Source organism: Protopterus annectens, chromosome 3.part1, assembly GCF_019279795.1.
Source record: "Protopterus annectens isolate FY-2018-M chromosome 3.part1, PAN1.0, whole genome shotgun sequence".
Lineage (NCBI taxonomy): Eukaryota > Metazoa > Chordata > Ceratodontiformes > Protopteridae > Protopterus > Protopterus annectens.
This window is the reverse complement of record NC_056732.1, coordinates 1,405,001-1,427,500: the sequence shown is the minus strand read 5'-3', so window position 1 is coordinate 1,427,500 and position 22,500 is coordinate 1,405,001. Positions and strand designations below refer to the sequence as shown.

General features: G+C 40.4%; 1 protein-coding gene across 7 annotated transcripts in view; it reads left to right on the top strand.

Annotated features, from left to right (window-relative positions):
- Positions 1-22,500, top strand: part of GLCCI1 (glucocorticoid induced 1) — a 1,677,723-nt gene that overhangs the window by 614,864 nt on the left and 1,040,359 nt on the right. The gene's annotated exons all lie outside the window — the stretch shown is intronic.

The following is a 22,500-nucleotide window of genomic DNA, read 5'->3' as shown; positions in this document are numbered from 1 at the left end:
TTTGTCAGATATTTCTGTACTCTCAACTCAGCTTAGATCACTAAAGGCATGATTTAAGTAGAAAGAATGTTCAGCTGTCTTCATTTCCTAATGGGGAAGATCTTATTTCTTCGACTGCATACAGATGCTTCTGATTTCATTAATTGCAATGAAGCATCCTTAAGTCAAAATATACATTAAAAACTTCTAGGATCTCTGTTATTTATATTCCCCTGTCTTTGCCGGGTTTTCTACTCCTCCTTCTTTTTTCACATAAATATAAGCATCTTATGAGGGACATATCTCACATTGCTTGAGCTGTGTCTGTACTCCAAAATGTAAATCTAACTTGTACTATTCATCACCCCCTTAACAGTGTTTACAATACTCTGCAACTCTTCTTTAGAATCCTTTAGGGTAATCAAACGTCTGTGTCCACCGTGGTGGATACAATTTAAATGCCATTGTTTTCTTTAATTTTATTTTATTTTACAACAAAATGTATTTTTTTAAAACTAATACAGTAATCTGGTAGGAAAAAATCGGAGAGAACATAACAAAACTATAACATCTAGAACTAAGTATGAAATGAATTAACTATATACAGTAATGCAAGTAGTCCAGCAGAGTTCACATAATATATCTGTGAAGCTAGAAAAAATGAGGTCTATCTAATAACAAATTATCACTAAAGTCTTTATATGTCAGCTTTGTACCCATCTAACAATTTTCCCCATTCTGAGGGAAGGTTTAAAAGACCATCTGAATCCTTCAGAGTAAAAAAATATCACCTGTATGCTGACACACAAAATTTCCGAACTGAGCTTCAGAAATAGTTTGTCTAGTTTTCCAGTACTGAGCACAAAATAATTTAACAGTGCTGGCTAAAACTACTTGGGAGTGCAAGTAAGATTAACAGTTAATGCCAAAAATCCAGAAGTTTCATCCTGTCAGCATGGGGATCCCAAATATGACACAACTGTTGTATGAGATAATCCCAGTGGCTTTTAACTTTACATCCCCCCAGAACATATGCAGGTTGTCTGCTTCAGGACTACATCTCCAACAATCAGTTTGGGGTGCTTGACCCACATGTTTCTTCTTACACTGAGTATAGTTCCACCTATATATAACACACAATTGTTGATCATGGTATCTGGGCCATTTCCTAAGCTTCTTAAGAGTCACACATGCTTGCTTCTACTGCACTTAAGACAATGAAGTTCTTTCTTGTACGTTCTACTGTTTTAGCAGTAGGCACTTAACTGACAATGCTCTACATCCCCATAAATCTCTTATAGGTCAGCCCTGCCTTCCCTTTCGTAATGTTCTGACACTTGCCCCAGCTCAATGCCTTACCAGAGATGACTGGTTGAATGATACAAGTAAGCCAGATGAGTGCTGTAGGTGAACCGTTCTTTCATTGCCTGTGTGCTGTAGGTGAACCGTTCTTTCATTGCCTGTGTGCTGTAGGTGAACCATTCTTCCACTGGCAAGTAGAATATAGCTTGTAGATAGTCAAAATAATGTATATCTGCATGCCTTACAGGTTGGCATAGCTGCAACCACCTAAGAAGGCCCTTAGACTCTTAAGCATCCCTAGCTATCCGGTCTACCAGTCTAATAACAGTTGGGTGGTGCCAAATTAATTCCAGTATCCACTTCCTCAGATCAAGCCACCTATTCTCATGTACTCCTTCATACAGCTTTAGAAACCAGTGTTGTTAAAAAAAATAAATAAATAAATAAATTTTCTGAGTCATAGAAGGTTTTCCTCTCTGAATCTTGATCAAGTAAGTCCCTTGGACAGCTTTTCAGCTAAGTTTTTTTATTGTATTAATAAGTAAGATGCTCTGTGCGGAACGCCCATCCCAGAATATCTCAGCACATAAGCTAATGAAGCTGAAATTCTTCTACCTCCCTCCCCTAGGATAGCATTATCTAATCTGTGCTGAACGGGTCAGAGGTGTCAGTGTATTCCTGAGCACAGACAAAATAGGATGAAGTGTTATAGTTTGTGCAGCTCTAATTATGCCCAGCACTGTTTGAAAATTAGCTAACTTTGGTAATAAAGTCTGATTTTTATCATTTACTTTATGAAGATTGGCATCTACAGTGTCGACTAAGAAAGTGTTTAACTGCTAAACTTAGAAATGTAGCACTTGATGCAAATGCTAAAGAGTCTGCTCCCCCCTCCTCTAAAGTAAAGTGCTCACATTTCAGGATAACTGACTTATTGGGGTTACATTTAAGACCTAAGACTTTCCCAAAGTCATGAAGTGTGTTCCTAATTTTGTCCTGTACCTGTGAGGCATTAGTACTTATTAGCATTCAGTCATCTGCAAACTGAGAAGAGTGTTCATTGAACCAGCTGAAACACTATGGTCCACCAAACATAAGCACACTTGGTAGGCTACTTTTTCCATGTCTAACAAAAAAGAACTTGGAGACAGTGGGCAGCCTTATTGGGTACCCCTCCGAATGATCCCTGGGTTTGATAAGTTCCTATTTACCACAACTCTAAAAGGAAGTTTAGAATATAACCATTTCATCTGGCCCAAAAAGCAATTCCCACAGTTTCTACATGTAAGGACTTGATAGGGGAACTCCCATTCCATCAGGTCAAATGCCTTCTTAAGGTCAAACAAAACAATGCCGACAATAGGGGCCTGATACCTTAGCAGTGGAAAAAATAAGGATAACTCCCCCTCTTTGTTAGCAGTCACCCTGTCTCCCAGCAAACTAACTTTGTACTTTTTGAATTAAGAGAGTTGGGACTTTTTCAAACCTTGTTAGCTTACCAACAGTTTTGGTCTGTATTAATGGGAGAAACAGGTTTAAAGTCCCACCAGGTTAAGATGCCATCTTTTTGCTTGGGGATAACAGGTATTATAGCTTGGTTGCGATCTGTGTTGAGCTCCAGCCATGCCAAAATATTATTGAATGTCATAGTAAAACGTTCAGCTAATTCTGTGGCTTGCACATAACACTCGGCTGGTAAGCCATTGGTTCCTGCAGATTCAGCTTAGCTATAGCTCTCACATTTTCAAAAGGATTGACAATTTAGTTCAAGCTTTGACATTTGTCTTGAATACACTGGCACTCATTATTTGCTGAGAAGAGCCAGCTACAGGTGCTCAAATCAGGATTAGGACTATTCAGTGAAGTGTAATAATCTTTAGGCCCTTCCCTTAGCACCACATTTCCGGCATTTTTTCCTTCCACCTCCAAATAAGTAACAGAAATCAAGTTTCTATCAAACCATTGCTTAAAGAGTCATGCTAAACCTTTTGGATCTCCTTCCCTGCTAAGCCACCAAAAGTGACCCTTGTGGATAATTTCTGCTTCTGCACTAGAGACTTCCAATAAGCTCGATTCAGATCACAGGTTCATAGGTTTTATTTATTTATTTATTTATTTATTTAATATTTGTTTACTGGGATATTCCAACTGGGTGATAAGCCCATTTGCAGCAGAGTACCGGGGGGAAAAAGCTCCACAGAAAAAAAAATTACAATATTTAGAGAAGGACAAAACAGAAGTTATGAACATCCTAAGTTTCATACGAGGTTACTAGTCTAGTGGTAATAAAGTCTAGACATGTTAATCCCGAGTTGCCATAATTCTTCTTGGTTAGATGGACGTAAATTATAGAGTGAGCCTATGATAAACACCGACTACTCCGTCCATAAGGGACATGGGTGCCAAACCCCCCAGGGTGAATTTGTGGTCACCCATCCATTTGTCCAGGTTGTGCTTGAATAGAGTCAGTGAGGAGCTCTGCTTCACATGAATTGGAGGTTTATTCCAAAGTAGCAGCAATCCATGGGAGATATATCTGTCTCTCTACCATGTTTTGTTAATGTCACAGGCTAGGTTAAGATCCCAAGAGCGAGTGATTCTTGTGCCATTGGACTTGCGAATGTGCAGCATTTCTGTCAGGGCAGGGTCAGAGACTGCCCTGTAGGCCAGGCACAAGTCGCCTTTCAGCAGGCTGTATGATACAAAGTACAGTGACAGGGCTTTCAGTCTATCCATGTAAGTCATGATTTGGTGGCCCTTTATTTTCTTGGTGAGAAAACTCTGTGGTCTCTCCAGCTGCTGCAGGTGCCTGGTGAGGTACTTGCAGAAGGGAGCTTTGTACTCTATTAAAGATCTGATGAGGGTCGCGTACAGTGGAGTTATAACATCCTTAGACCTGGATGCGATCCCCTTACTGATAAGATGCACAACATAGAAGGCTTTCCTTACCACTGTGGAAACTTGATGGTCAAAGTTCAGTTTGTCATCTACCTGTGTTCCCATATCTTGCACCACTTGGTTTGAAATTTGGGGGACGCTGTTAATATTGTAATTAGCAGGAACTTCCACTTTGCCAAAGGGGATAATAATGCACTTTTTTCCAATTTAGCTTTAGACGGTGGCTTTGGCACCAGTCATTTGTCTGTGTTAGCCCCTCCTGGAATATGTTAACATCATTGGTGGACTCAGTAATTGCACAGAATTTTCAATCATCAGCCAGCTTGGTAAGCCAAAGGCCATTTGCTTTAGCCTGGACGTTAGAGAAATAGATTCCAAACAATAAACAGCCCATCACAGATCCCTGTGGTACACCACTTGTGACAGGTATACTGGAAGAGGTGGAGTCACCAGCTTTGACAGTATGTGTTCTGTCAGTGAGCCAATTGGCTACCCATTTAGTGATGTATGGGTTAATCTCCAGCTGGGAGAGTTTCTGAATGATACTTGAGTGGGGGATTGTGTCAAAAGTCTTGGCTAGGTCAAGATAGGCAGTATGCACTCTCTTACTGTCATCCAGGGCTTTGGTGACTTTCTCAAAGAAGCCTACTAGGTTTAATAAGCATGATTTACCCTTAACAAAGCCAAACTGGGTTGGGTCTAGAATTTGAAGTTTGCCTATGTCCTTGCTGATATGTTCCATTATGATTCTTTCCATGGCCTTGAAGATGAGGCTGGTTAGACTTATGGGTCTATAGTTCGTTGGGTTGGTTGATGCCCCCCCCCCCCCTTGTGCATGGAGATTGCTATTGTTCTTCTCCACATTGCTGGAACAAAACCAGTTCTCAGGCTGTGGTTAGAGAATGCCAAGTGGGTCTGCTAGGTTCTGCTTTAGATTGCTTTATAAGAAACCTGGGATGTTATATGGTCCGATTGAGGCTGTGTTTTTGACCTTGAAGAGCGCAGATATGTCCTGCACTCTAAAGATACTAGGCAGAGAACTGGTGTTAGGTATGGTTTGGGGTATGGCTGATGGTCAACTTCCAGGTCTTCAGCCTGGTCTCTGTTGACCTTAGAGCCTTCTCTGACCACTGCTTGCAGCTGATTGTGGCAACTACTGGTTTATGCTGTGAACCGACTGTTTCACTGGGGATGACTTTGCAATCATGGATTCTACCCCAGTGCCTTTTCCTTACTAGGAGGAAGTCTACCTGAGTTGCATGTTGGCTACTCTTGTATGTGATCTTGTGACTGTCTCTCTTTCTGAACCATGTGTTGGCTACTATCAAGCCATTTGCCAGACAGAAGTCTAGAATGGCTTCTCCTTCTTTATTCCTATTGCTCCACCCATGTGGACCCAGGCAGTCCTCATATCCTGTTCTGTCTGTCCCGATATGTGCATTTAATTCACCCATTATCAACACCAATTCATGTTGTCCTGCTTTATCTAGTAGTTCCTGCAACTGCTGTCTGAATGCACTCTTTTCCTCACTATCACAACCCTGCTGTGGGGCATAGGCTGAGATTGTGAATACTGTCCTATCATTACACTGGAGTCTGATTGCCATGAGTCTGTCATTAATTCTGATGATATCCCTCACTGACTTCTGAAGCCTCTGTCTCACCACAATTCCTACACCATTTCTAGCCTGTCCACCACCTGAGTAGTAGAGTCTGGATCCCAAGCCAAGTGGCTTTGTTGCACTGCCCTTCCATCTTGTCTCTTGGATACATAGGATGTCCAGCCTCCTCCGTATCATCATGTCATCCACTTCTAAGCTGCGTCCTGTCAGTGAACCTACATTAAACGTAGCAATTCTCAGTTCATGTTTGGCAGGTTGGTTGGTTTTATGTCCAGCTTTCACTCAAAAGAGCTATCCCAGGTAACCCAGGCTGGGCAACTAGACACCGGCCAGCCAGTAGCCTATTGACCCAGGGCTGCTGGGCTTTTATGGCGGGCACACACTGGCCAATAGGGGCACATATACTCCTCCCACCATTAGCATGGGTCCCTGGTGTGGGTCAGAGAGTAGGCCGGGTCCTCAACCCACTTATCACCGGTAACTATCCATGCCCATTTTTTTGGCGACAGTCAACATGACCGAATCACCTAGAGCCATATTTTACACAGTCGAGTGGCTAGCCCTGCCACGGCACGCAGTTTGTGATCTGTGTTCTCCTATCTTGAGGATACTGCGCACCACAATAGATGCCCAAAGCGGTTGGTCTTTTTACAACTCTTCCCCCCATTGGGCACCATGTAGAGTCTGTGCTGCTGCCCACAGCTCCATTCATTGGTGAGTTTGAGATGGAAACACTCAGCATGTTTTTTGAATATGGGAGAAACCCCACGGAGACACAGAGAGAACATGCAAACTCCAAACAGGCATTAGTCGGAGGTCAGGATCGAAACTTGTACCTTGTGCATTGGAAGTGAAGACCCTAACCACTAAGCCATCTGTTATGACATATTAACTAGGTTCTTACAATAGATGAAAAAACTGTACACAAGTACTCCAGTATCACTGTAAGAAAAATATGCTCTAACATTTGTAACCAAAAAGACAATGCATACCTTTGTAAGTGAAAATTCCATTGGGCTTGCCAGTTACTGGTGGATTCAGTTTTGTCAAAGACCATCATAGGCTTTATCCCTTCAAAGTCATCTCTTGTTGTAGCTATGGAATATATAAGGGGTCATAGTATAAACTCATCTAAGGGAATTCTTATTATATGTAGATGAAACTCCACCACCAGCAACACAGAAGGGAGACAAGAAAAAAGTATATTGAAATGCATACATATTGAGTCACATTTCCCACATATTATCAACCAAAGTAGAGGACAGAAAAATGGACACAACATCAAACATTTTTGAGCAACAGCTAATACCTTTGAACCCCCTTCCCCATAGCCACTGTTCCCTAAATAACAGAGGTCAATATTAATAAAAAAAATATATAGTTGCGACAGTGTATATTCTGAAGATGCACATTAAGAAATTGACAAAACCTATATATGATGATGGTCCAAAAGGATTTAATTAGACATAATGTAAATGCACTAACTGGAAAGAAAAAAAATAATCAAAGTATCTTGTCCTCAAAGTCACTTTTGTCCAGCTTATGTAGCCCTTCTGCATTCGAGCAATGTTCATGACTGAATCAGATAAACTAGAAGGTAATTCTGACCATGATCTCACATCTCTGTTGCCTTGATAATGCAACAAACTCAAGAGATTCTTTTGTCTCTGTCTTGTACTTTGCAGATTCCTTTTGCTGCTGATCTGTCTTACTTTGAGGGGATTTATCATTCAGGGTAGTGACCTAATTTCTAATCACTATTGACCATTCCAATCCATTACAATTTCATGCCTCTGTAGGTTTGATCTTAGATCGGAGGAAGAGGAAGTGATTGGGTCTGATACACTGTACTCCTACCGCCACAAGAGTGTTTGGCTTTATTAAGAGCTGATGATTTGACAGGGGAAATTGAATGTTGCCTCTTCTTGCTAGCAAACTGTCACATGATCTCCCTTTCTGACCAATTCCTTTGCCTGCCTGAGTCATCATTTTGGTCTGTCTATGCCCTGACACTAACCACGAAGCTCTTCACTTCCATCACGTCACATGGAAACACTCTCATACCACTTGAAAGAAAGAAAGAAAATAAGGTAGTAATACTGAAATAAATTACATCTAGAAATAGAGAAGCACATTTATTTTTACTCTCTGAAACTTAGCATAAGACAGAGACAGCCAGTCCCTTTGAAGTTTCAGGCTCCCATAATATATTTGATAGACCATACTAGATAAAATCTAACACGTGGCTACATTCTTAGTGTCTTGGAAAGTTATTCAGCCCAAAGAGGTATCATAAGGCAGAGATTTTAGGGTTATCAAATTGGTTACATATGACACGTTCAAATACCAGAAACTGTTTCTACATTGCTTCCTCATCCATTCAGATGGAAAATGTACACTGTTTGATCTTCTTATGACTTAAAATGAACTTTTAATCAGAAAGGCCCCCTTTCATGTTGGCAAAAGAAACCAGACCCGGTCATGTTGCTGTAAAAATAAAATAGAAAGATCTGATGTATATTTCATATGCATTTGCTAAAATTTGGGACACAACACTGTATGTTGAGTGCTACCTACTGCTGAGACTGAAAGCTTACATTTACATTACAACAATTTACACTGGTGTTCTCTCTAGTTATCCTGTCCAGTCAGTGGCATAACTTACCTTAACATCATTTTCCTGTACATTTGGGTGTGGCCTTTGAAGGACTATCAGTAGGAGATTGACATGTCTGCAGATTACTTCATATCGCTGATGAGTAACAGAAATAAGTCAACTGATTAGTGCTATCATGCCCTGTATGAATGTGTTGTAATAAATGTAAACAGGTTTTAAAATATAAACTAAGTAGATTAAATATTCCAGGTGAAACTACTTGTTACTGTTTCTTTTTAAACATAAACAGTACACATGATGTTTTTTTTTTTCATGTGACACTTTCCTGCACTTTACAGTTCTTATCTTGTCAAGCAGTAACACTATACTTATCGTCTGCTACCGTTTTGCACCTTCCCATAGGAATAGTAGGTATAATTTGACATTTGTTGGATCTGTGTTTTATTGTCAGTTACACCATAGCAGAAAAGGTAGATGCATAATGTCCCTTGCGGGGGGCTGCTGCCCCCCTGCACCCCCTCATAAGAGCAGTAACTCTACTCCCTTGACATTCCCGATCATTGTTATAGTTTTGAAATTACAAATACTTTACTACTGTGAAAGTGGAGTTATCATATCCTTGTTATCTTCTAGTGGGGGGGGGTGTAAGGGGATGGCAACCCCCAGAGGGACTTTATGGTTCTAGTTGTAGCCTGGTTTTCCTAGTGAGGGAGCAGGACTGTCATTCGCTTTTATGTAATTATAGGACTTGCATTCCAAATCTAGTTGTAGTGTGGGGGGATGGGAGCTTGGAAAAGACAATGTGCATGTAAAATATCAACAATTTATTTTTATGCACTTTGCATTTATTTAAATGCATTTCAGGTCACTGCCATTTGTCACTACTTACATATCTATGGCATATTACTCAGTCCTTTAAATATTCACAGCCTATATCAGTGTATGGGCATAGTCTTAAATGGAGAGGTATGCCTGAGACAAGGGCAGGGGTGAGGTTTACTACTGTGCATCCTGTGAGATGCTTACATTATGTTTTATCTAGTCAGCTAGGGTGGAAAATGTATGCTGCCATTACCTTAAAGTGAGTACAATGTGAATAATCCTGCCCCATTAAAAGGATTTAACTATAGATATTTTAAACTTATCCAAGTTTGTGTGACTTTGAAGTAGCTTATATTAGTTATGGAGTGCATGAGGTGAAGCCATCTGTTTGATGTCTTAATTTGCTGTAGATGTGGGAATATAAAGCGAAAACAGAAAGACATGGTAAATATGACTATATTGCTTTTGTTCACAAAATCAAATCACCTTGTTTTGTTCTTGTGTCAGGGAACCAAACTGTATTTATTTCATTTCACTGTATAAAAGTAGGTGTGTGGGGGGGGGGGGAGGAGGGTTGCGGTATGGTACAGCTTAATTTCTTTGCTGCACAGCATACCTTTCAACCTCTTGGTGAATGCATTATGGACAAAACAAAAATAATGGAGGGGACAGTGACCCAAGATCAAGGACAAATTACAAAAGACCAGCAGTGGTACAGTTTTTAGTAGAGTCTAGAACAGAAGTTGCCATTAAGAAAAGAATAATTAGTAGATCATAAAGTATTGCATGATAGCTATAAGAATCACTCAGAGAAGGTTTAGGAAGGACTGGGAAGAGAGAGTATATAAGCAATTCACAAAGAAACAACGGGGGAAATATGCATGCCCCCAATATGCAATAAAATCTAGAAGATTTTTGATCTTTGCCTGGAAGTGCTCACATAGGTATTTTTATACCCCAAACAGTGTTCAAAGAGTTTTTCATCACGTAGACAGTAAATGTTGGAGGTGTGATGTAGCAGAAAGAGGTAACTGGGAACATTTTCTGTGAGTGTAATGAGTTGGTAGACTTTAAAGATTCTGCTCTGTCGGAGATGCTGGGTGAGCAAGTTGGAGTGATTAGGGAAATTATTTTTTTGAGCTATGATACAGAAACAGAATTGCCCAGACATAGTAAAGCCTTACTGAGTCTAATCATGATGGCTGCCAAAAAAAATTAATAGAAAATGGAAATCAGAGTCTAAACCAACTTTACTAGAAATAACAAAGATAGTAACAGAGATGAAACAACTGGAACTGGGATCTTTAGGAAAGGATAGTAAGCAAATTACATAGGAAAAAATGGGAACTGTGGGAGCAATACATGCAGTGAAGGGAAAGGGTCTAAAAGAAGGCAGAATCTGAATAATGAGCGATGCAAAGGTTGACTAATGATGACTGGACATGTTAGAAGTGATGTACAATATTTGCAGCTACAGTTGCATCGCACAGTTTGGAATTTATAATGTTTGCAACTGAGATTGTGTCGCTATGGTTTATTGTTATTTATATAAATGTAATATGACCTGTGTCATCCATGATAATTTAATAAAGATGTTTCTTGTTTAAAAAAAAAAGATCAAGGACAGATTTCAAATATCACTCTTATAAACTTAGAAAGCTGGTAGAATGACAGGTTTTGTATTGTCATGGATTTTCAGGATACAGAGTCTGAAACTCAAATGTTTGCAATTATTTCGGGACTTCAATCCTCAATGACTTATCAAAAAAAAAAAAAAAACAGAAAATTTATGAGATAGAGACCATATTATAAGGCACAAATCTGGACATTCTGTAAAATTTTCAACAGTTGAGAGGTATGCAAAACAGCAATGTTGTGGAATATCTAAGTTTTGGTTGTATGGTCTGTTAGTGGCTGTTTGAATGTATACTCCTGTTTTCTAAGCTATATTAATTTTTATATTGATACCTTGGTAATGAAACAAGAATGTTTTGGCCCTATGGACATTCCTGACCACCAACCCCCCTGACCTAATGTAAACCCCTTTAGTTGCCTGAGAGGTGACTGAAATGTCCCAGTACAGCATCATACTTGTAGCCATAAGGATTTCTTATTTATTTGCCCTACCCTGTTGCTTACCACCCTACCCCAATGCCTGATGTATAATGAAGTAAGGCTGTTACAGCCAAGAACATCTGTGTGTGCTTGTTAATGAAAACCTCAGTATCACTTCCAAGGCTGCCATGGCTAAAAATTATGACTTCTCCCCCAGGGAATAGGCAAGCCATTGAATTAATCATTGCTGTACTTTCTATTTTCCCATTTAGTTCCTGTGACACTGCCAGCCCAGTTAGATATCTTCTTCTTCTTCTTTCGGCTTTTCCCGGTTAGGGGTCGCCACAGTGGATCACCGTCCGCTCATGATTGGCAGTGGAGTTTTACAGTATCGAGTTGCCAGCCTGGCGCCCAGCCTTCCACAGAAGGCACACACATGCATACACTCACACCTAGGGCCAATTTAGTGTGTCCAATCCACCTACAGCATGTCTTTGGGATGTGGGAGGAAACCGGAGCACCCAGAGGAAACCCCCACAACCACAGGGAGGACATGCAGACTCCACACAGAAGGCATCTCAGCCGAGGATCGAACCGGAGAACCTCTTGCTGTGAGGTGGCAACTCTAACCGCTGCACCACTGTGGCCACCAGCCCAGCTAGATATAATTTTGTAAATAATCCTATGTCATTTGTAAATATTAATAGGATTTGTAGGCTTATTTTACAAATGTAAGAGAGCTATATGTTATGATTAAACTATATGTACTGTACTGAGCTTCAAGATTGTTACCACAGTGCATCCTGCTGGAAAACAACAGAAATGTGTATATGGGCTATATGCCTATGTAACTCTGTTTCATAGTAGAAATTGGGATGTACAGAGTTAACTTGCAAAGCTCTAAGAAAATACATTGATAAATAAAGAATTTTACAAGTGCGTTTACCAGAACTAGAAGACAGGATGTCTGCAGCTGGAAATTCTTTCTGTTGCTTGAAACAGAGGTAATTACAGGTTTCCAATGTAATTGTTTTATGAGTTCCAATTTCTGGCAAGCTTCTAAGCTTCTAAGAGATAGGTATTTTTCATAGAGACATGTTAAATTCTTTTGGTATCTGTTTAGCCTGGGCTGGGAAATAGATGCAAGTGTCAAATAGTGATATCATCTAGCTAACCCAGCAGTACTGTGTAGTATTAACTTAAGAACTATCTCGAGAGAAAGAGGGCATTTTGTATTTTGTTCTGGACCTATAAACATCTCTTCAGCACTTCTCATCTATATCTGCTTGGCTCTGTAAGTAAGACATTCAGGTACAGTGATTTCTCTTAGAAACACAGAAATACAGTAAGATTAGTTTAGATGTTTTCTGTATTTATGTGAGACTGTCTGGCAATGTTGTTTAAAAGGATTTTTTGTGATTCTGAACTCTATTGTCACTGTGTTGAGTTAATGAGTATTGTCTTGTGCTTTTATTATTCATTAAATATATTTAAACCTTTTAATTGTGGCTGATTTGTGTAGAGATAATTTAAGCTCTTTGCGTACTTGCATGTATTTGGTGATACTGTACAAGCCACTCCAATAGCCTTGCTGTTGGTCACACTTACTATCTGGATAACAGTAACTTCACACAGTAAGATTGGGCACCCTTTGGCAAGGGCCTTATTAGTTGCCAGCCCTAAAGCACAACCTTCAACGAAGGTATGCTCATTCACGCATGTCTCCACACAGGAAAATGCTTTAGCTGAGAATCAAACAGGACAACGTCTTACTGTGAGGTGACAACGCTACCGCAGCACCAAAAACACATTGGAAAATAAGCATTCAACATTTATAATACTTTGAAATTTTGAAAATGACATTAATTTTCGACATATGATAAATTATTGTGAGATTCCATATTTTTATAGTAAACCCTACAAAATAAGCTTCCATAAAGACATGCTTCTGGAGCATTTCTCCCCAGGCCTCCGCTGAAAACAGGATCTGTGGAACCTAGTCGGACTTTCCTGGTCAACAAATGTTAAATAAATAAAAATAAAAATAAATAAAATACTTGTAAATGCAGTTTTCATGTACATACTTTACATAAGTAACCCCTTTTTATTGCAGTTTTTAAGTGAATGGCTTATTTGTGTGACCTTCTTACCTTTTGTTTGGATGCCATTTGACATACCGTGCAGGTATCAGGCATGGTTTTAAGCTTGTGTTTCTAAAGTGTAGCCAAACAATCCACTTATGCTGTACTTATGAGGTCAAAAAAGGCTGAAACATGCATGTCAACAGCTAGTAGAATTTGCCTTTATTGGCCTGAATGTATCCATAAAGACTTGAAAAGTAAAAAGTCTTGAGAATTCCGAAATCGTGTACCTGAAAAAGGGTATGGTTTTTAAGAAGACATCTGGAGATATCCTATGGCTGTCCACTACAGGAGATTTAAAGTATTCCACAGTGAAGACTCTTGTTTACTTTTTCTTGTAGTTTTTAACTGAATGGTTTGGCTGTGTGATAGATAGCTTAGGCTTTACTCACTGAAGGGGAAAATGTTCATCTTTACTAATGTTTGAAATATGAATATTCACTAATAACTCAAAGTCAGTATCATATTACTTGGTCTGTGGCTATAAATGACCTAAAATCTTCCTTAATATTTCTGTATGTGTGCACTAGGCTAATGGCCCTGGAGCCTTTATAGGTTCATAGGTAGGTACTAGGCTATTGGCCCTAGGGCCTGTATAAGCCTAGCCAAAAAGTTACCCTGGCTTTCACCACCCAAGAAAATTATTTCCTGTGCCCCTGTTGAGCAGAGCCACAGAAGTGATCCCCGGGGTGAATTTCCTATTTCCCATCCAATCATCAAGATTTATCTTGAAGAGTGCTAATGAGGAGCTTTGTTTGATATAGATAGGTAGTTTGTTTCAGAGTATGGAAAGTCTCTGGGACAGGAATCTTTACAAGCCTAGCCCATAGGATTACCCTGGCATTGTGCCAACCGACCTTAGTTCCCAGTGCCTCTGTCAAGTAAAGCCACTGGAGTGATTCCTGGGGTGAATTTTCTATTTCTTATCCACTCATCAAGATTTCTCTTGAAGAGGGCCAGTGAGGTGCTCTGCTTGACATGTATGGGAAGTCTATTCCATAGCATGGGCAGTTTCTGGGTTATGAACCTGTCCCTCCAGCATGTTCTCTTGATTGTAGTAATGAAGTTGGGGTCTCTGAAGCATGTGGTGCGGAGGGATTGGGATTTCTTCAGATCTAGCATTTCTAACAGAGCTGGGTCAGACATGGCTTTGTAAATGAAGCAAAAATTGCTTCTAAGTAGTTGATATGAGACAGAGAATAGTTGGAGTTTTTTTAGTCTGTCCATAAAGGACAAATATTTAAGGCCTAGGATCCTCTTTGTGAGGTACTTTGCGGCCTCTCCAGTTGTTGCAGGTGTTTAGTGAGGTATATGCCAAATGTGGCATTGTGCTCAATGATTGGCCTAATGAGGAAAGAGTAGAGGGAGACAATGACCTCTTTCTTCCTGGATGCAAAACCCTTAGTAATTAGATGTGTCACATAGAAAGACTTTATGACCACAGTGGCAATCTGGTGGTCAAAAGAGAGGTTGCTATCAACCTGTGTTCCAGATCTCTTATAACACCTTCTGTGTTCAGTGGACTACCATCGATCTGATAATTCATGGGAACCGGGTTTTTCCCTGAGGGGATGAAGACACATTTTTTGGCATTGAGCTTAAGGCCATGGTTCTGACACCAGTCTTTGGTGTCTGTGAGGTCTTTCTGTAGGATGTCAGCATCACTTGGGGAGTTAATAATAGCTCCTAACTTGCAGTCATCTGTGAATTTTGTCAGCCAGAGTCCCTTTGTGTTGGCTTGTACTTCAGAGAAGTAGATACCAAGTAGGAGAGGACCCAAGACCAAACCCTGTGGGACTTCACTCGTGACTGGTCAGCTGACTGACTTGGAGTCAGCTACTTTCACACTGTGGGTTCTCCCTGTGAGCCAGTTTGCAGCCCACCTAGTGATATAGGAGTTGATGCCTAGCTTAGTGAGTTTTTCTGATTCTTGAGTGGGGAATGGTATCAAAGGGCTTGGCCAGATCAAGGTAGGCTGTATGAACCACCTTGCCTTCATCGACAGCTCTGGTGACTGACTCAAAGAAGTCAACCAAGTTAAGCAGGCATGATCTACCCTTCACAAAACCAAACTGTGTGGGATCCAGAGTTTGGAGATTCCCTGTATCCTTGTTTATTAGGTCCATGATGATGCGTTCCATAGCTTTGCATATCAAACTCATTAGGCTAATGGGGCGATAGTTCCCAGGGTCTGTAGTCGCTCCTAATTTGTGGAGAGGGATGACTGTAGCAGTGTGCCACTCAGTAGGGACAAAGTCTGAGGTGAGGCTGTGATTGAACAGGGCACACAGATGAGGTGCCAGTTTACTCTATACTTCATGTAGAGCACAGCCAGGGGTATTGTCAGGTCCCATAGAAGCTGTATTCTTGGCCTTGGACAGTGCTGTGTTATCCTGTGCAGCAGTAATACTGGATGCCTGGCAATCTACTGGTATTGTGACTGGTCCCTTAGTGGGAGGAGAGAGGGGTAAAGTTGGCACTGAATCTATCGGCCAGTATATTGGCAATATCTTTTTGCTCGGTATGGGAGGTACCATTGCGCAGTAGCTCAGAGCAAATCTGGGTATTGCCATGGAGATTTTTTACATAACTGTAGAAGGCCTTGTGGTCGTTTTTACTATCTGCTGCTGTTCTGTTTTCATAGCTAGCTTTAGAGGATGTGATGAGGGATCTCAACATTTTGTTGAGGATGATAAGGGAGTTTTTCCATTCTTGGGACTTCACCTTATTCCGCATCAGTTTCCTCCTTCTGTTGTAGAGTTTGTTTAAGGCAGAGGACCACCAGATTGGCTTCATTTTTTTGGAGGAGAGTGTCTTGGTTCTATTGGGTATGGTGAGATCCATGCATTTATGTATGTGTTCGTACAGTGCATTGGTGTATGATTCAGCGGTCATGAAACTGACCACCATTTGCATGGGTGTAGTGAAGTTAGCCACCTCTGTTTTTAGGTGCCCATAGTTAGCTTTGGAGAAGTTTTTCATGGTGGTTACCTTTGCGGAGGTGGGGGTGGGAGGAATATTGATTTTCAAGGTGATTAGTTTGTGGTCGGATCTAACCATGGAGCGGTTGACTATTGGTGTAGAGCAGCGGTCACCCATGTTAGTAATGACCAGATCAAGGATGTTGCCACCTCTAGTGGGGGTAAGAACAAGCTGGTCCAGGGCATTGGAATTAATGAATTCCAGGAAACGTTGGGCAAGTGTATTGGTAAATGAGTAATTTTCCCAGTTAATAGAGGGGTAGTTGATGTCGCCCAGTATGAGAGTTTTAGATTGGACCTTAATATTCTCCAGGGTGCTTAGGAATATGGAGTGCGAGTCTTGGGACATGGTTGGGGACCTATAGCAGGCTACAACCTGAATTGCTGTCTTACTCAATGTTAGCTGCACCTGAGGTATCTCAGATGCGTTATGTTGGGCTACCAGTCTGGTGATGTGCGCATCCTTTATGAATATGGAAACACCACCACCTTTGCAGCTTCGGTCCAAGTTCTGGGGCTGAAAGGTGTGGAATGAGTTATAGCCTGGTAGTGCAGTGGTGCTTTCTGCTGCCTTGAACCAGGTCTCAGTTATGGCAGAAATGTTGATGTTCTCCATTTTAAGGAGTGCTTCGAGTGAGTGCATTTTGAAATTTAGACTTCTAGCATTAAGCAGCATGACCCTCAGATTGCATTTGTTTGTAGGTGTTACAGTGGTAATTTGGTCTTTGGAACACCACCTAAAAAAGGCACTATGGGGTGGCAAGAGCCTTGGCCAGTATCTGGAAGCCCAGGGGTGACAAATGCAGGCCATCTCTGGCAAAGCATCGAGGTCTGTCAATCATGTTATCCCCAGAAGAAAGATACTGGATCCCCTTAAATGACACCAGAAACTTAGCCAATTGTTGAAATCAATAATTTTCTGCTTGTTATGTGGTATTCTAAGTGACGGTAGGATGCTGCTCAGGGCTAGGGTCATACCCACCTGGGCTACATAATCCGAGAGCTCCTCCTTGTCTCTTTTCATGTACTCCAGTTAGGTACGTCTGGGGTCATTTACACCCATATGTACAATGACAGAGCCATATTTGTATTTGTTGTTGAGGGGCCTGAGTGCATGCGTTATACGACGGATCCGAGTGCCTGACAGGCAGCTGACTGTTACTTTCTCCTTATTCAACCTAGTGAGTGGGACATCAGTATGCCTCACTATCGAGTCACTATGACTAGTGTGTTGGGCATGCTGTTTTGCCTTAGGGGCTTTGGTTGAATGGCACACTGTTAAGGAGAGTTATGTGTCTTGTGATTAGTGTTGTGTTGTGGTGGTCGAGTGCGTTTCTGCCTTGGAGGTCTCTGCTGTTTGGGTAGATTTTTATTGAGAGCCTCTGTGAAGGTGGGTGTGCGGTTTGTGTTTTTATGTAAAGGCAGTGCTGGTGTGCTATGGAGGGCTATGTGTTCCATGTGGTGTGGTGCAAGTGTTGACCTTCTCCTCTTGACCAGCTATTCCGTTCTTGGCTGGAGAGTGCATGGCTTCCAGTTTGAATATATAAATGCATCTCTCGCAAGTCTGAGTGTTGGGAGGTAAGAGGAGAGGGTTGTCAGTGTACATGAGGCAGTTGCTACATTGCCTCAGGATGCCCAATTTCACCAGGTTAATAGGAGAAAGCACAAGGAACTGACCTTTAGACATGCCTGGAATGGTGGGCATTAATAATAGGTACTGGAGCTATTTCTGTGTAGAATGTTTAGTGCTGGTAGCACTTTTGTGTGCTACAATAATTGCAAGAAGTCTGGTAAAGTGCTAGATTAGTAAGCTAGTAAAAGTGCAGGGGAGGAGAGAACTAGTTGATCTAATGGAAAAATTGAAGAGCAGACTTTGACACTGCTCAGAAGCGTACAAACAGTCCTGGGTGCAGCAAATCTGTATCTGGACTAGACTAGTTACAGGAAAGCGGGAAACAAGCACAGACACAGGCTTTTAAACCAGAAAGTTGAAATAGATGGAAAAACTGCACAAATGGCCAATAAACTACAATTCCTGAGCCATAAACCACTCCTCTTGTGGTAGATAGGCTACTTAGTGCTTACCACTCCCACTGATAGGCTTCCCTCCAACACAGAAAGGCTTTGGGGGCTCAGAAGCTTACAAACAGTCCTAGATACAGCAAATTTGTATCTGGACCAAACTAGTTACAGGAAAGGCAGGAAGCAATCTTAAAATTTATAATGTTATTTTTTTTTTTAAGCAAAGTGGAAAGGGTGGAAGGAGGAGCAGAAGATAATTCAAGGTTAAGAAAATAAGTGGGTGGGCCTTCTCAAATGATCTGTCTGTATTAGGTAGAATGAGCTAATGACGCTAGACTGGGAGGAGTGCCCCAAATGAAATTTACAGTAGGGGCGGGCAACTGCAAAGCCAACAAGTAAGAAAAGGATACCAATAGGGAGGGAGAGTGGAAAACTAAACCAGTTATATGATACACTCCTTGTCAGGAAATCAGAAGAAAAACTAGCTAGAAAAGATTTACAAACATTGTGACAGTCTTCTTCTTCTTCTTTCGGCTTTTCCCGGTTAGGGGTCACCACAGCGGATCACCTTGTCCGCACATTGAATGGCAGTGGAGTTTTACGGTGTCGAGTTGCCAGCCCGGCGCCCAACCTTCCACAGAAGGCACACTCACACGCACACCTAGGGCCAATTTAGAGTGTCCAATCCACCTGCAGCATGTCTTTGGGATGTGGGAGGAAACCGGAGGAAACCCACGCCCACAGGAGGGGACACACAGACTCGGACAGAAGGCACCCCAGCTGAGGATCGAACCGAGAACCTCTTGCTGTGAACCACTGCACCACCGTGGCCGCCCTTACAAACATTGTGACAGTAAAAACCTTATTTATCAGGCCCTGTGAGGCAGAACAGTTTAGTATAGCTGTGCAGATTAGTTTATAGCTATAAAATACAGTAAAAAGTGTGCAGCAGACAATAAAAGTGCTATAAATATCTATAAGCAATAACTAGTAAAATTAAGCAAAAACAGGATACTTAGTTATATATCACAGATCAGAATTTTGCTCAGTGCCCTTCCTCTGATTAGCGCTGTGTAAAATGTCAGAAACACTCACAAGGTAACCTCTTAAGTAACATAAAGTTGAAACTTGAAACAACTTTTAAAAAAGCTTGAAAGAACCAATGAGGTGCTTACTCCAAGCCGTAGTCCAGGTAACCCAATCAGCCAATGACCATAATCATTACACTGTCACTGAAATGCAAAATGGTTTCTGCTAAACTAAGATGGCCTGGAACATATGCTCAGACACACAGCATCTGCAAACAACCAACTAGGCCCAGAAGACAAGCCTGAATATGGACAATGCTCCAGCTACTGTCTAACACTACTTAAGCAGGACCCACTACAGAAATGTTTATCACAGCAGAAAAACAGCAGTGAGCTTTTAAATGAAAGTTTTAAACAGATAAAGGAGTAAAAGACTCTAGAGAATACTTTTAACTGCAAACAAACCAGTTATATGATATAGCTATAGATATGGGTCTATTTCAGAAGACTGAAAAAACAAAAGACTGAATCCCAAAATACTGAAAACTCAGAATACTGAAGTATGGAATTTCCCCATCTCCACTGTTGTGTGATCTTGGAGTTGGTATATATTATTAGCAGGAGGTGTGGATAAGGGGTGCAGGGCAGCTTCCCCTCAATATTTCGGGATTCAGTCTTTTGGTTTGTCAGTCTTATGAAGTAGACCATACATATATATATATATATATATATATATATATATATATATATATATATATTTTTCCAAATAGTGGCACTTATCTGATTAACATTATGTTGACATGCCTAAAGTCGACTCAATAATGTCGAAATTCGAATGTCAACACTCATCTGCACATGCAGTGAGGTTACTGTTTGGAACATGCTAAACTACATTTTTTTGCAAGGGGGAAGCTACTCTGTACCCCCATACCCCGTGTTAATTATATATACTAACTTTGTGATCACAATCCCTGGAGAAGGGGTTATCTTTTATCACACAACCATCAAATATCTGCGTTGTCAACCAGTACAGAGGTTGATATTAGACAGTTTTGACCAGTCTCATTGAAACTATATATGTGTGTGTGTGTGAATTTATATATATATATCTGTATATATGTGTGTGTGTGTGTGTGTGTGTGTGTGTGTGTGTGTGTGTGTGTGTGTGTGTGTGTGTGTAGGAGAGTATATATATATATATATATATATATATATATATATATATATAAAATATGTATATATGCATATACATATATATATATATATATATATATATATATATATATATATATATATATATATATATATATATATATATATATATATGTATAGATATATATATATATAAAATGTGTATTTATATATATATATATATATATATATATATATATATATATATATACGTATATATATATATATATATATATATATATATATATATATATATATATATATATATATATATATATATATATATATATATATATATATATATGGGACTAGTTTAGATACTCGAAATACCACTTACCTGACTTTCTAAACGCCGTGATGAAAGCACCGGAACTTCACATAAAGAACACTTGCATCACCAATGAAAAACTCCTCAGTAAAAAAAAAAAAAAAAAATAGTCCTCAGCCAAGTGTCCAAGTTAAGTTCTCCAGCACCTTCTGTGTAAACCCAGTGCTTTGTATCTTTCCCCCTAGTAGCTGACACACACACTCTTTAAGATTTAATTTTCATACGCACACACCTGGGAAAGGCTGGCACAAGTTTACCTGCTGTGCCCCGCTCCTGCCCAGAATATAAGGTAGTTATCACTGCCATCAGTCAGTTACTGTAAGGCTTAAAAGGGTATCCAATTTTACTGTATATTATTAATATTAATACAAATGGTAGTAGTTCAGCAAGATGGCTAGGCCTTCTGCAGTGGCCCGCACAGTGTCCCCAAATAAATATAAGTACTCTCAAAGGTTAAATATGCTCTACAAGAACCAGCCACAATAAACGTTTTAAATATATTTAATAATAAATAATAAAAGAACATGAAAGTACTGAATATATATTCACAGTAAACCACAGAGTTCAAATCACAGAAGATACTGAAAACATTGATGGACAGACTCATACAAATAACGATAAATGTTCTTTAAACTAAGCTTCACTATTTTCCTGCCTGAATCTAAGAGAATTTTACTGTTCCCTAGTAACTTATTTGGGCAAGACAAGATGAAATATGTGAGCGGTCTTTCTAGTCAGGCTCCTATTATCCTAGATGACATCTGAAAACTCAGTCGTGATCTGGACTGGTTCTCTGTAAGACCACTTAGACTAGGAAAGACTTGTGTTCTATAAGTTTTGTGACAGTTGTCATCTGTCACTTTTGGTGTAAATTGACATCAGTATAAATAATCTATCAAAATATGTGGATTGTTTTTACTGGCTATTTCTATGCCAGTTAGTAACTTCATTTCAGTTATGTTTATCCAAAGGGCTGTTCCTCATCAGAGTATATTAAGTGTCCCTAATTTTGGCTCAGATTTTTGCTCCTATCAATGATCCTGTGTTACAGAAGGATAAAGCCCTTACAGCATTGTAGACAAACTGTATTTGAGTCATGGTATGGGTGATGAATGGGCTGCAAGCAGAGGATGGAAGAGAGCAGCTAACGTCAGCTTACCAGTGGCGGGGGGTGATGCAGCCTGGGATTTCTGCAGTAAGCAGCAAAAGTGGTGAAAATTAGTGGAGAGGTTGGGCATGCATGGAAGTGTGCATGCATGTCTTGAAGGCAGCAATTGCAGAGCTTGCAAGGCTCCAGCAGGGTGACAAGAGTTACGCACGAATCCCCCTCAGCTGTTTGAAGCTGCGCCAGTGTCAGTGATCTCCTCACTGGCTTCAGGCTTAGGTCAGGTTGTGCTCAGGGGAGGCTATGGTGGGTTTGGTAGACCAGTGAATAAGAAGAGCTGAAGGCATCTGATGGTCAAGTGTTGGGAGAAAAAATTCTCTATGCACCCTCCCTCCTCAAAATGTGTTTC